The sequence below is a fragment of the Scyliorhinus canicula genome, chromosome 13 (genome assembly GCF_902713615.1).
Source record: "Scyliorhinus canicula chromosome 13, sScyCan1.1, whole genome shotgun sequence".
Lineage (NCBI taxonomy): Eukaryota > Metazoa > Chordata > Chondrichthyes > Carcharhiniformes > Scyliorhinidae > Scyliorhinus > Scyliorhinus canicula.
Window position 1 is genome coordinate 13,427,547 of NC_052158.1, and position 13,477 is coordinate 13,441,023.

Sequence of the window (13,477 nt, forward strand, 5' to 3'; positions counted from 1 at the left end):
CCCCTTCGAACTGCCTTTCTGCAGCCGTTAAATTATCCTTGAGTAACAATGCTACTCCTCCACCTCTTTTACCACCTTCCTTTCTCTCACTGAAACGTCTATACCCCAGAACATCCAACAACCATTCCTGTCCCTGTTCTAACCATGTCCCCGTAATGGCCACAACATCGTAGTCCCAAATACCAATCCACGCTCCAAGTTCACCTACCTTATTCTGGATGCTCCTTGCATTGATGTTGACACACTTCAACCCACCTTTCTGTCTGCCGGTACACTCCTGCGACCTTGATACCCTCCTGAGTACCTCACTAGTCTCAACACTGGCTTCTGGACTGCAGCTCATATTCCCATCCCCCTGACAAATTGGCTCCAATTATCTACGTAACTGGAACCCTCTCTCCTGCACCATCCCTGCCACGTGTTTATCTGCACTCTCTCCCTTTTCCTCACCTCGCTAGCACGTGGCACCGGCAACAAACCAGAGATGACAACATGGTTCGTCCTGGCTCTCAGCTTCGGGTAAGCCGGTACAGGAATTGAACCCGCGCTGCTGGCCTTGTTCTGCATTACAAACCAGCTGTCTAGCCCATTGAGCTAAACCGGCTCAGAATGCTGTCTTGGATGATATTCTCCACTCTTTGATGCAGTTCTTCCTTGCTCAATTTGTCGAACTTCAAGGTACGCTTAGGAAAATAGTGGATGCACGGCAGATAATCCTCATATTCCATAGAACACTTCACTGGTAACGGTCTGCCTTTGATTCAGCTTGCCTTTGATTCCTCGAGATCCTGCAGCATGCTGTGGCATCTATCTTACGGGCTGGGGAGATGGGGGCCAGACAAGGGTTCTCGGCGATCCCAGTCACTGGCAAGAGGAAGAAGGCGAATTTGCAAATTGGCTGTTATAATTCAGTAACCTTGACGTGGAGGCTGAGGGCATCAGTTTCGTTGCAAGACAATGTGTCCAGCCTTAGAAGCCTACGGTCAGTTGGGGCCCACGACCACTGGAGTTATTTCCCCTGGAGGGTTGGAGTAGGCTGTTCACGTTTTGCCATCCATCAAGCCGCGGACTATGCTGTGTACAGCTTGGACATCAGGCTAACAACATACTGGAAGTGAAGGTACTTCGTTGGTTGGATTTTTCAAAACGTCCAGAGGACCGTCTGATGATCCGGTTATGGTTTGGACTTTTCAAATCACACATGTGGTATTCCTATACTGCTGTTCTTCAATGATTCTTGATGTTGTTCCCTTGTGATTATGCTATTGATAATTTGATCTTGTATGTTGTCCTGGAAAGGGCATGCAAGATGCGAGAACCAGTGCGGAGGTCACCTGTTCTAACAAAGACAATATTGAGTCGATTATGTGATATGCGGTCTGTACACTTTTACTTGTCTTTTTGGTACCGTACTCATTGTTGCTATGGGCAGAGAGTGCATTTTGGAGACCCCTTATCTCTTTCATGGTGAGGAGGAATGGACCTGTGGCAGTGTGACGGGTGGATGGTTGGGGAGGAGTTGCAGTTAATGTTAGTTTAATCCTCAGAAAGATGGAAGATAGCCCTCCAGTTTGAGCTAACCATATCGGGGTTTCTGTTTGTGTTTTGTTATTTTGAATTTAAGAATTTGTACCTATCCTTTTCGATGGCACGGGTAGATTATTCATGCTGGGGAGGATTGGATTCCCTCTGATTCCTCCTTGATGTTGGCTGGTCTTTTTTCTTTCGAGCAATTAGAATAGGGTGAAATGACTGGTGGCAGACGTTGAGGTGAGTTCGGTTAATCCTAGATTGATTTGTTGAAGAGACAGTCTCTATGCCATGCCTCTACGCTGTTGGAGCCCTTCCTTCGTGCAATAGCGGGCCGTGCTGGGCAGTGGCTATTATATCTAATACTGCTCGAGAATTATTATTTTAGGGTTGTTTTTCCTTCTTCTCTGACCAGGGTGGGCAGTGGGCTGTTATGATTTCTGGTCTGGTCCGGTAGTCTATGCAGGGGGGGGGGTGCGGGTCCGCTTGTTGTCTGGCGGGGGGGGAGGGGGGGGGTTGGGCGGAGGGGGGGGGGAGATCTAGCCCTCCTACATGGCACCCAGTTTTTGCTCGTCTTCTCGATTCGTCTTCACCTTTTACCGCGGTATCTCCAGCTGGGTCGGCATAATCGTTTTTCGTTTCGGGGGCGGTGTGAGGGATATGTGGTTGACATCCGTGGGCGTGGTTTTTGAGGTGCACTACCAGGTGGAGTGTAGGTTTTGGGGTGTACTAAAGGTCCTACGGGTATCAACTGTGTGCCAGAGGGTGCTGGGCTAGGAAGGTCTGGTGCTGCGGATTGTATCCTGTTGCCCCCTCGAGCTTGGGATATCCCTTCTTCCAGACATTTATTATGGACCTCCTGAGAGGCTGTGTAATGCTTTAGAGCTGTTTGAATACCCTTGGCCGATGGACCCTGCACACAGGCCTGGAGTTGATCTGAGTCCTTTACTTAGGCTGATATTCCCGTGCCACCCCCCCCCCCCCCCCCCTCCCCACCACCTCCCCATCCGCATCCCTCTTTATTACCAGGACGTTTCCCTGTTTGAATGAGCAGATTATTCCCTTCATAAACGCGTGGCGGACGTGCGCCAGGGGAATCTGGACGCATAGTTGGGTCCGGATCCTCTTTTATCCTGTGATCCGCTACTGATAGTCCCCTTTTCATTTATCTTGTTGTGAAACGTTGACGGCGTTGATTACAACAAATATGCAGCTGCTAGGCCTCTCTGTATAAAAGTGTGGAATGATGTCGGTTCTCAGATTGTGGTTATCTTGCCTGGTGTTTATCTTGCTTGTGCTTTATTTTTAAGGGTGGATATCAAGTATCCGTCATTGGTTCCTGCAGGAGTGCAGACCAGTCTGTTACCTTGGGGGGGGGGGGGGGGGGGGGGGGAGTTGCCGTGATGTGTCGCTAACGCCTCTGGTGGCGCTGAAGCTCAGGAGTGTGTCATTGGTGTCCACCAAAATATGGCGTGAAAATGTTACGCTGAACATTTGGTAGTTACGAGCAGTGGCTGCATTGGAAGGCGTGCACTACTATACGATGTTTAATGGCCTTATCTTGTTTTTGTCTTACTCTCCTCTGGGGCTTAAAGGCATCTAATATGCCTAATGATTGTATTAAAGCAGTTGTGTTGCTGTTCTCCTATCCCCTGTTCCTCTCTGTATTCATAATGTTGAACATTTTTTCCTTGCTTGCTGTGCTGTAATACTCCTGTGGTTTTGTTGCGTTGTTTGTTCATATGCAAAACTTAAACAAATATACTTAAAAAACACACTTCCGTTGGGACATCCAGTGGTCACGAGCAGTACAAAGAAATACAAGATTTTTTTGATCAACGCTATACCGCGAACTTTCCTTCCGCTGATATGCAATTTAATCTGTGCTATAAAGATGTGTTGGTGTTGAAGTAAATAGTATGACACATAATAATAGACATTATTTAAATTAAGCTGGTGTCAGTTTATTTGATGATACATCTTGGGAAATAATTGAAAAGGGATCACTAATGCTATGGCAGCGCCTAGTGCAAGCCAATCTGACTCACAATGAGGAGATAACGCGAGGTAAATACTTGGAGTGCAATATTCTACCAAATCAAACGCCGTCCTGGTTAACATTTCATGGCAATCACCTAAGATTTATAATTTCCATTTGTAATGTCCGTCACGTTAAATAAATATTGAGTTTCACGGTCAAGAAGCTGACAGTTGGATATCATAGAAAACAGATAGGGTTAAGTTGAGTGTGAACATTTTATTTAGTCATCTTAACTGCAGCCAAAGAACCAGAAAACGCAGTTCATCGACTAAATTCAGAGAGGTCACGGTCAAGACGCAGGCTATTCCGTCCAACCGGTTAATTTTAGATTTTTCCCTGCATTTGAGTTCGCGCTGTTCCCTAGATTTCGGCAGTTTCCCCCCTAATGTTGGAAGGCCCAGTGTATTTCATTTCCATATATTTAAAAAGAAACTCTGTGCGGATGCGAGACACCAATGTTGAGATCTGTCAGTGAGCAGCAGGTCGCTGTCACGAAGAAGACAAATGCCAGATTAGAAGAGGTTGCAATTACATTACACGTCAATTAAATGTTTGGTTACAGATCGCTTATTTGCCTTCACAGACGAAAATAGAAAAATGTATCCAGATACGATAATCGGTGTACTGCTGATATCTGGTGAGTATTAAGCTTGTTTGCAACATTTATTTACATTCGGTAATCGGATGTGAATATCACTGGTTAGGTGAGCAATTACTGGACGCCAGTTGTCCTTGAGACGTTGGTGATGAGGCGCCATTATTATCCGGTCCAATCCTTGTGATGGAGCTACACCTACAACGTTGTTGGGAGGGCGTTCCACAATTTAGACCCAGCATAGTGACGGAAGGAGAACATTGCTTCAAATCGGGATGATATGTAGGTGCTGGTTTTGTCATACATCTGCTGCCATGTATCTCTGAGTTGGTAGCTGTTGGGGATTTGGAAAGTGCAGTAAAAGGAAGCTTGGATAGTTGCTTTTCTTTATCTAGCATATAGAACACACGGATTTCACTGTGCAGCAATGGTAACAGGAACCAAAGCATCCAGCAGTGTACTTTTTCTCAAATGGTGGAAAATATGTGAGCCAGGTTTTGCCGACTCACCTATGCAATTGGGACATATTCTATCGCACTCCTGAGTTCTGAATTACAGATGTTATATTTCAGAGGGTCGGTGCAGACTCAGTTGGCCGTTAAAGTCTTACAATATAACATTATTATATTGTTACTTCGGGGCTGAATTATTTTTTTTCTTTTAAACTTGGTTATGAATTATGCTTACTTCCTTTTTCTCCTCATCTCCTTTTGGAATATATGGCAGGATATTTTATGAATAACTTAGTCGTCTATCTATCTATCTATCTATCTATCTATCTATCTATCTATCTATCTATCTATCTATCTATCTATCTATCTATCTATCTATCTATCTATCTATCTATCTATCTATCTATCTATCTATCTATCTATCTATCTATCTATCTACCAACCTATCTATCTATCTATCTATCTATCTATCTATCTATCTATCTATCTATCTATCTATCTATCTATCTATCTATCTATCTATCTATCTATCTATCTATCTATCTATCTATCTATCTATCTATCTATCTATCTATCTATCTATCTATCTATCTATCTATCTATCTATCTATCTATCTATCTATCTATCTATCTACCTATCTATCTATGTATCTATTCATCGATCTATCTATCGATCTATCGATCTATCTATCTATTAATCCAATCTATCCATCTATCTATTTATCTAATCATTCTAAGGGTCCGACTGTTTCAACCCTGATTGTCCCTGTTTCTCCTCTAACTTTTTTGCCATTACGATGTTTATCCGTGGATATTTAATGGGCCTGCGACTTTAATGCTGGCGTTGCTTTTAATTCAAGCAGTAGAGATCAATGATGACTCAATTTGACTGACTTAGCTGGCCGCCTATGAACTGGCTCCCAATGCTGGATTTTACCGATACCCAGTGGTGGTTGGGTTGGATTTCTCTGCAAATGTTTTTCACTCGAACAAGGCTTGTTTTCGCTTCAACTTTGATTCAGAAACGTGGATGAAGGAACTCTCTCAATGATCTGAAGAGCTTCCGACAAATATCCAGTGGAATAACTCTTCACTTTCTCCAGTGAGGCTGGATGTCGTTTTATTGAAACGAGAAAGTATTGAGATTAAAACTCGGGATGTAAGCTGGGTTTGATACGGGACAAAGAGTCTTAAGAGAGACATAGATTCAGAGTGGATCTAAGAGCTGCAGGCCCACTTTAATCAGAGCTAACGTGACTCTCCAGAAGAAATCACACTGCCTGTGAATATTGAATGCATATGTATGCAAGAAGAAAATCACCAACTGCACACCGGTAGCTTCGCTCAAACAGTATGCTGGGAGGACACATGCTGCAAAGAATTCAACATAGAAACCAAATACTCTTATCTTTCTTTTATCTTAATGCGTATTGCTGTTATTTTCTTACTCCCTTCTACGCCTCTGTGCTTTTATGTATTGTGTATGTGTGGTCGAGGTGGGACATTAAAAGGGAAGGGTCTGGTAGGTTAGCTTGCCGTTATTCCGTTGTAATTGCTGCATATGTTATCTCTATTGCTGAAATAAATAAACAGTAGTTGTGCTTCAACTTGAAACCTGGTGCCTGTAAACTATTAAGCAGCCAAGGACCAAATATTTCGAGAATCTTCATACGAATTATGGGTTAATTCACATGTGTTGAGACCCCGGGGCCTGTAGGCCTTGAATTGACTGCGCAATAGCTCGGGGTGCCATAATATAAATTGGGGGCTCATCCAGGATTTTCCAACGTCAGCTGGCAGAGTTTGAGTTAGAGCGTGAATTAAAAAAGGACTCTAGGTTTGCTGTAATATAACAAGATGGTTCTGGGAGCTGCTTAGTGTTTTCTTCCAGTAGAAAACTTGAATCTAGACAATTTAAAGGAGCTCTGCAAAGACATACTAGTCAAATTGGTAGGTTAATTAAAATAGATGTAGCAGCTAGAGCTAGGCAGGCAATTGAAGTGATTGCTCAGAATTTAAATTTGAATGAGTGCAAGTACGTCAACAGTCAAGTAGAATTGGTTAAAATCGAGATACAAATGAAACAATTGGAGAAGCAGCAAAAATAAAAACAAATGAAGCTGAGGCAGAAATAAAGAATCAATAAATAGAGATGAAGCAAAAATGAAAGGAAATTATGCAGAAAGAAATGGTAATGGAAATGAGGAGAGAGGAAAAAGAAGAAACAGAAAGGAAAAAGAAAATGAGAGAAAGAGCAAGAGGACGAGAGACAGAAGAAAACAGAGAGAGAGAGGAAAAATAAAGAGAGAGAGAGCCGTCCAGCTTAAGGCAATACAAATGATTGGGAACATAGGAATTAAGAACAGAAAACGGCAATTCAGCACTTCAATCCTCCTCCTCCATTCAATTAAACCATGGCTGATCTATTTCTGGTCTCAACTCCATCTGCCGACCTTTTCTACATATTCCTTTAACTCGTGCTTTGTCAGATGTATATCTGTCTTTTTCTTGAAACTATTGAATGACTAAGATTCCACAACTCTATGGGGCAGCTAATCCCACAAATTCACCACCCTCTGCGAGAAGTTGTTCTTCCTCATCTCAGGCTTAAATCCACCTACTGTCAAACTATATCCCTGACGTCTCGTTCTAGATTTCCCCACAAGGTGGAACATTTGGGCCACATTTACTTTCCCTTTTAGTAATTTATAAACCTCGGTCAGGTATCCTCTCATCCTTCTGAACTCCAGCGAGTATAAGCCGAAACTGTTTAATCTCTCCTCAGACGTCAAATATTCAGCCCGGAATCAATCTGGTGAACCTCTTCTAAACTGCCTCTAATGCCACCACATCTTTACTCAACTAAGGGGACCGAAACTGGACATAATACTCCAGATGTGGTCTCATCAACAAAGTATACAATTGCAACAACACTTCTCCACTTTAAAACTCCAATCCTTTAGCAATAAATGCTAACACTCATTTTATCTTTTTAATGACAGGCTGAACCTGCGATTCATGAACAGACACCCAGATTCCTCTGTCACTTGGACCATGAATCTGCTTTCCATTTGGATAATAATTTCCCTTTCTACTTTTTTGGCCAGAATGGATAACCTCACACGTATCTACATTAAACTCTATCTGCCATATTTTGGCCCAGTCTCTACACCCGGTATTTTAAAAAATCTCTTCTCCACCGCCTATGTTCCCAGCAACTTTAGTATCATCCACAAATTTAGCTATGTTACACGCTGTCCCTGCTTCCAGATCATTTATATTAATTGTAAACAGTTGAGGTCTGAGGACTGACCCCTGCAGCACCCCTCTAGTTACAGTTTGCCAGCCAGAGAAGAATCCATTTATCCCAACCCTCTACTTTCTGTTTCTAAGCCACCGGGAGCTTTCCAGAATCCAGAAAATTCTGAAATATCAAAACCAATGCATCCACTATTTCTGCTGACACCTCCCTTTTTTACGCTAGGGTGCAGGCCACTGCGTCCCGGAGACTTCCCTGCCCTTAATCACATAGGTTTATTCAAACCATCCGCTTAACGATGGTTATTGCAGCAAATTCCTCGACATTAACTTTCGTTTTTGGATTTTTGAAATTATATTCCACCGTGAAGACAGAAGCAAAATATTTGTTCAGTGCCTCCACCATCTCTATGTTCCCTATTATTACCTCACCAGTATCTTTCTCCAAAGGACCACATTTAATTCAGCTACTCTCTTCCTTTCTACATATTTACATACGCTTTTCGTATTAGTGTTTATATTATATGCTAGTTTCCTTTCGTAGTTTATCTTGGATTTTTCGATTTTATCTAGTTTATCTAGTGTAGTTTTTTGCTGAACCATAAGGCTCTCCCAATCCTACCGCTTAGTACTAGCTTTTGCAATATGGTATGCCCTGGTTGTTGCCTTTATGCCTTCCTTGACTTCCTTGTTTAGCCAAGGAACGTTATTCTTCCTTTTACTATTCCACTTCGTCTCAGGAATGTACATTAATTGAGTATTATTTAGTATCTTCCTGAACATCCACCACTGTACCTAAATTGTTCTACCTTGAATTATCTGTGCCCAATCTACTTGGGACAATATTTTCCTCTGCCCAACGTTAAAACTCTGGTATGGTACATTGTCGCACAATCTAAACTTGAATTCAAGCATGCTGTGATCACTACTTCCAAGAGGATCCTTAATGACAAGACTATTTATCAAATCTTCTTTGTTATAGCACACTAAATCTAAAATACCCTGCTGCCTTGTTGGCTCCAGAACACATTCCTCTAAGAAACAACCCTTCGTACATGAAAGTTCCCTCCAGGCTGCCCTTGCCAATTTGATTAATCCAGTGAATATGCATATCACAATCAATCTTTACTCATTATTAACGCTATGGCCTTTTCACAAGCGTTCACTGTTTCTTGGTTTATATTGTGCCCCAGTTAGGAAGAATTGCTTGACGACCTGTAAATTATTCCAACCAAATGTTTTTCCCGTTGTCTTTTATTCCCATCCATTTCGATTCAACATTTTGGCCCTTGGTGCGCATATTATTTCTCAATACTGCCTTGTTGTCACCTTTAACCAATAAAGCAACTCCATCCTGTCTATCCTTTCGGAATACTGAGTACCCGTGGACATTCAACTCCTACGCCTGTTCCTGCTGCAACATGTGTCGGTAAATCTCTCCAAATGATACCCATTTGTCTCTATTTGTGCTGTCAGCTCATTGACCTTATTCCGAACACTGAGTGCACTGTAGATTTACCCCCCCCCCCCCCTCACCCCCGCACATTTGCTCGTTTAAAGTCCTTGTGACGACCCTATTTATCCTTTCCACAAGAAATTTTGTCCCAGGTCAGTTCAGGTGGTACAGATCCCTTGTGTCCCAATACTGATGCTAGTGCCCCATGAAATGGAACCCCTCTTTCGAGCACCACTCTTTTAGCCACGTTTTGCACTCCTAATTTTATTACCTCTATGCCAATGTGCACGTGGCTCCGGTAGCAATCCAGAGATCATAACCCTTGAGGACCTGTTTTTTAATTATGTTCCTAGTTCCTAATAATTCGCAAACAGGTCCACTTTCCTAGTCTTGCCTATGCTGTTTCTCCCAACGTGGACCACAACAGCCGGATCCTCTCTGTCACACTCCAGTATTCCATAATACCGGTTATAGTTGTCCTTCACCCTGGCACCAGGCAGGCAACATGCCATGCGGGACTCTTGGTCCAGCTTGCAAAGGATGTTATCAGTTCCCAATGAAATAATCACCTACAACTACCATTTGTCTTTTTGCTCACCCTACCGGCACTTAAATGCGGCCCTGTACCCGTGCAGTGGTCACCTTGCTCACCCCCTACAGCCTTATGCTCCATTCATACAGAGAGCAAGTACCTCGTACCTGTTCCACAAGGTCAAGGGCTAAGTCTCATCCAATTCTGAATTCAGGATCACCTTAACTGCCTGACTTGCAGTCACACCCTTCTGTCCCTGACCACTGATCGAATTTGAGGTACTTAATCTACGGGGAGTGACCGCCTTCTGAAACAAAGAGTCCAGTTAACTCTCGCCCTCCCAGATATGCTGCAGTGTCTGAACCTCAGACTCCAGCTCAACTTCTGAGCCAGAATTACTTGAGCAACAAACACTTGCTCCACAAGTGGTTTTTGCAGTTCACAATGGCTTCTGCAAGTTCCCACATGATGCAACTACGGCACATCGTGTGCCCAGCAATCTCCGGTTGTTAATTAATTAGATTTGCAGTGCTTTATTTTCAATTTATCGCCGATTTCCTGTCAGCGAATTAGCTCACAGCTTTCCGGAGACGTCAGATTTTTCAGCTTCTTTGGAATCCCCGATATTCACCGCTCCAATGCTCCGCCGTCCTTTAATATCCCGGTTCCTCTTGTCCCATAAGAGCATAATACCAAACGACATAGGAGCAGAATTAGACCACTAGCTGCATCGAATCTGCTCCGCTATTCTATCATGGCTGATATTTATCTCATCCCAATTCTTGTGCCTTCTTCCCACAACCCCTGATTCCCTGATTAATCAAGAACATATATATCTCTCTCCCTCTGTCTTAAAGACATTCAGTGATTTGGCGTCCATTGCCTTCTCTCATAGATTTTCATATAATTTACAGAGCAAAAGAAGGCCCATCGATTGTGCACTGGCCGTTAGAGAGTGCACCCTACTTAGGCCAACACCTCCATCCTATCCCCATAATACAGTAACCCTACCTAATCTTTTTGGGACACTAAGGGCAATTTAGCATGGACAATCCACATAACCTCCACACCTTTGGACTGTGGGAGTAAACCGGAGGTCTCGGAGGAAAGCCACGCAGACACGGAGTTCCACAGATTCACCACCCTCTGGTTGAAGAAATTCCTCCTCATCTCTGGAATATTCTTGTCGGATGGCCTGATTTATATTGCAAGAACACTTGCAGATAATAAATGGTTTATTAACATTAACTGTGGATAAACAATATACAAAACAATAGACGAATAACATTAAGATCAAGCACAAGCAATCTCTCTCTTCCTGCTCTCCAGTCCGTCTGAGGTTGCCAGACTCGGACATTCACTTATATACTAATGAGTCTCCTACTGGTCAGTCGATGAATTACAACAAACCCATGCTATCACCATAATCCTTATTTTAAAGGATCGTCCCTTCAGTCTGAGGCTGTGCCCTCAGTTTGTAGTTTTTCCTACTAATGGAAACGTTCTCTCCACGTCCACTCTATGCAGGCCTTGCAGTATCCTGTAAGGTTCAATGAGATCCCCCCTCATCCTTCTGAACTATGAGTACCGACACAGATGCATAAACAGCTCCTCATAATACAAGCTCTTCATTCCAGCGAACATTCCTCTGAACCTCCTCCGGACCCTCTCCAAGGGCAACACGTTCTTCCTAAAAACTGCTCACGATACTCCAAATGGAGTCTGACCAGATTGTACATCCCTACCCTTGTGATCTAGCCCTCTCGACAAGAAGCTAACATTGCATTTGCCTACCTGACTGCCGACTGAACCCTTCACGTTAACCTTAAGAGAATCTTGAACTAGGATTCCTAAGTCCCTTTGTGCTTCTCATTTCCTGACCATTTTACCATTTTGAAAATAGTCGATGCCTCCATTATTCCTTCAAAAGTCAGATTCTCACATCTTTCCACATTGTATTCTGTCTGCCACTTTTTTGCCCAATCATCTAGCCTGTCCAAGACGTTCTGCACAACCCCTACTTCCGCAACACTATCTGTCCCTCTGCATATCTTTGTATCCTCTGCAACCTGATCAACAGTGCCCTCAGTTGAATCTTCCAGATCGTTAACGTATATTGTGAAACGTTGTGGTCCCAACAGCAACCCCTGAGGCACACCACTAATCACCAGCTGCGTCCTGAAAAAGACTCTTTATCCCCACTCTCTGCCTTTTGTCAGTCAACCAAACCTTCATACATGCTAGTATCTTAATATTAACACCATGGGCTCTTAACTTATTCAACAGTCTCATATGCGGCACCTTATCAAACGCCTTCTGGAAATCTACATAAATCACATCCTCTGATTCTCTTTGTCTAACGTCCTTATTACCTCCTCAAAGAACTCTAACAGATTGGTCAGACATGACCTCCCTTTGACAAAGCTGTGCTGATTCAGTCCTGTTTTATCATGCACTTTCACGTATTTCACAATTTCATTTTCAATTATGGACTCTAAAATCTTACCAATGATCGCCGTCAGGCTAACTGGCATCTAATTTCTCATCTTCTGCCTCTCTCCCGTCTTAACAGGCGTATTACATTAGCCGTCTTCCAGTCCTCTGCGACTCTTCCTACCTCCAGTGATTCCTGAAAGGTCATCACCAATATCTCTACAATCCCCTCCGTTGTGTCCTTCAGAACCCTGTTTTTTAGTCCATCCGGTCCGGGTGAGTTTTCCATCTTCAAACCTTTCAGTTTTGCTAGAAAGTTCTCGGAGTGATGGCCACGACACTCACCTCTGCCCCTTGATTCTCGTGGAGTTCTGGTATCCCACTGGTGTCCTCCACCGTGGAGACTGATGCAAAAAAACTATTCAGTTCCTCTGAGATTTCTGTGCTTCTTATTACTACTTCTCCAGCCCTATGGCCAGTTGTCCGTTGTCTATTCTTGCCTCTCTCATACCTATTAAAAAAAACCTCTTGCTATCTTCTTTTATATTGCTAGCTAGCTTGCTCTAATACTTTATCTTCTCCCCCCTTATTGTTTCTTAAGTTATTTGCTTGCTTTTTAAAGCTTCCCAATCCTTCGAATTCACTCGAATCCTCGCCAGTTTGCGTGTTTTTGTTTTTGTGCTGTCCTTGACTTCCCTGGTCAGCCATTAGTTACTGGCCCTCTCCTTGGCATATTTCCTCCTCCTTGGGATACATTTCTGTTGTGCCCCCCGAATTAATCCCCAAACCCCTGCCATTGCTGTTCCACTGTCTTCCTTGCAATGCTCCTCTTCCAATCAACCCTGGTCAGCTCCTCCCTCATGTCTTTGTAGTAACCTTTATTTAATTGTAATACCGTCACATCTGATTCCAGCTTCTCCCTCTTAAACTGCAGGGTAAATTCTACCACATTGTCGTCACGATCCCCTAAGGATTCCTTCACCCTTAGCTCCCTAATCAAGTCTGCCTCATTGCACATCACCAAATCCAGAATTGCCCGTCCCCTCGCAGGCTCTGACACAATCTACTCCAAAAACCATTTCTTAGACATTCCACAATTTCCTTTTCTTGGGACCCATACCAACCTAGTTTTCCCAGTACATCTGAATGTCGAAGTACACCATGATTCTTGTGATATTGC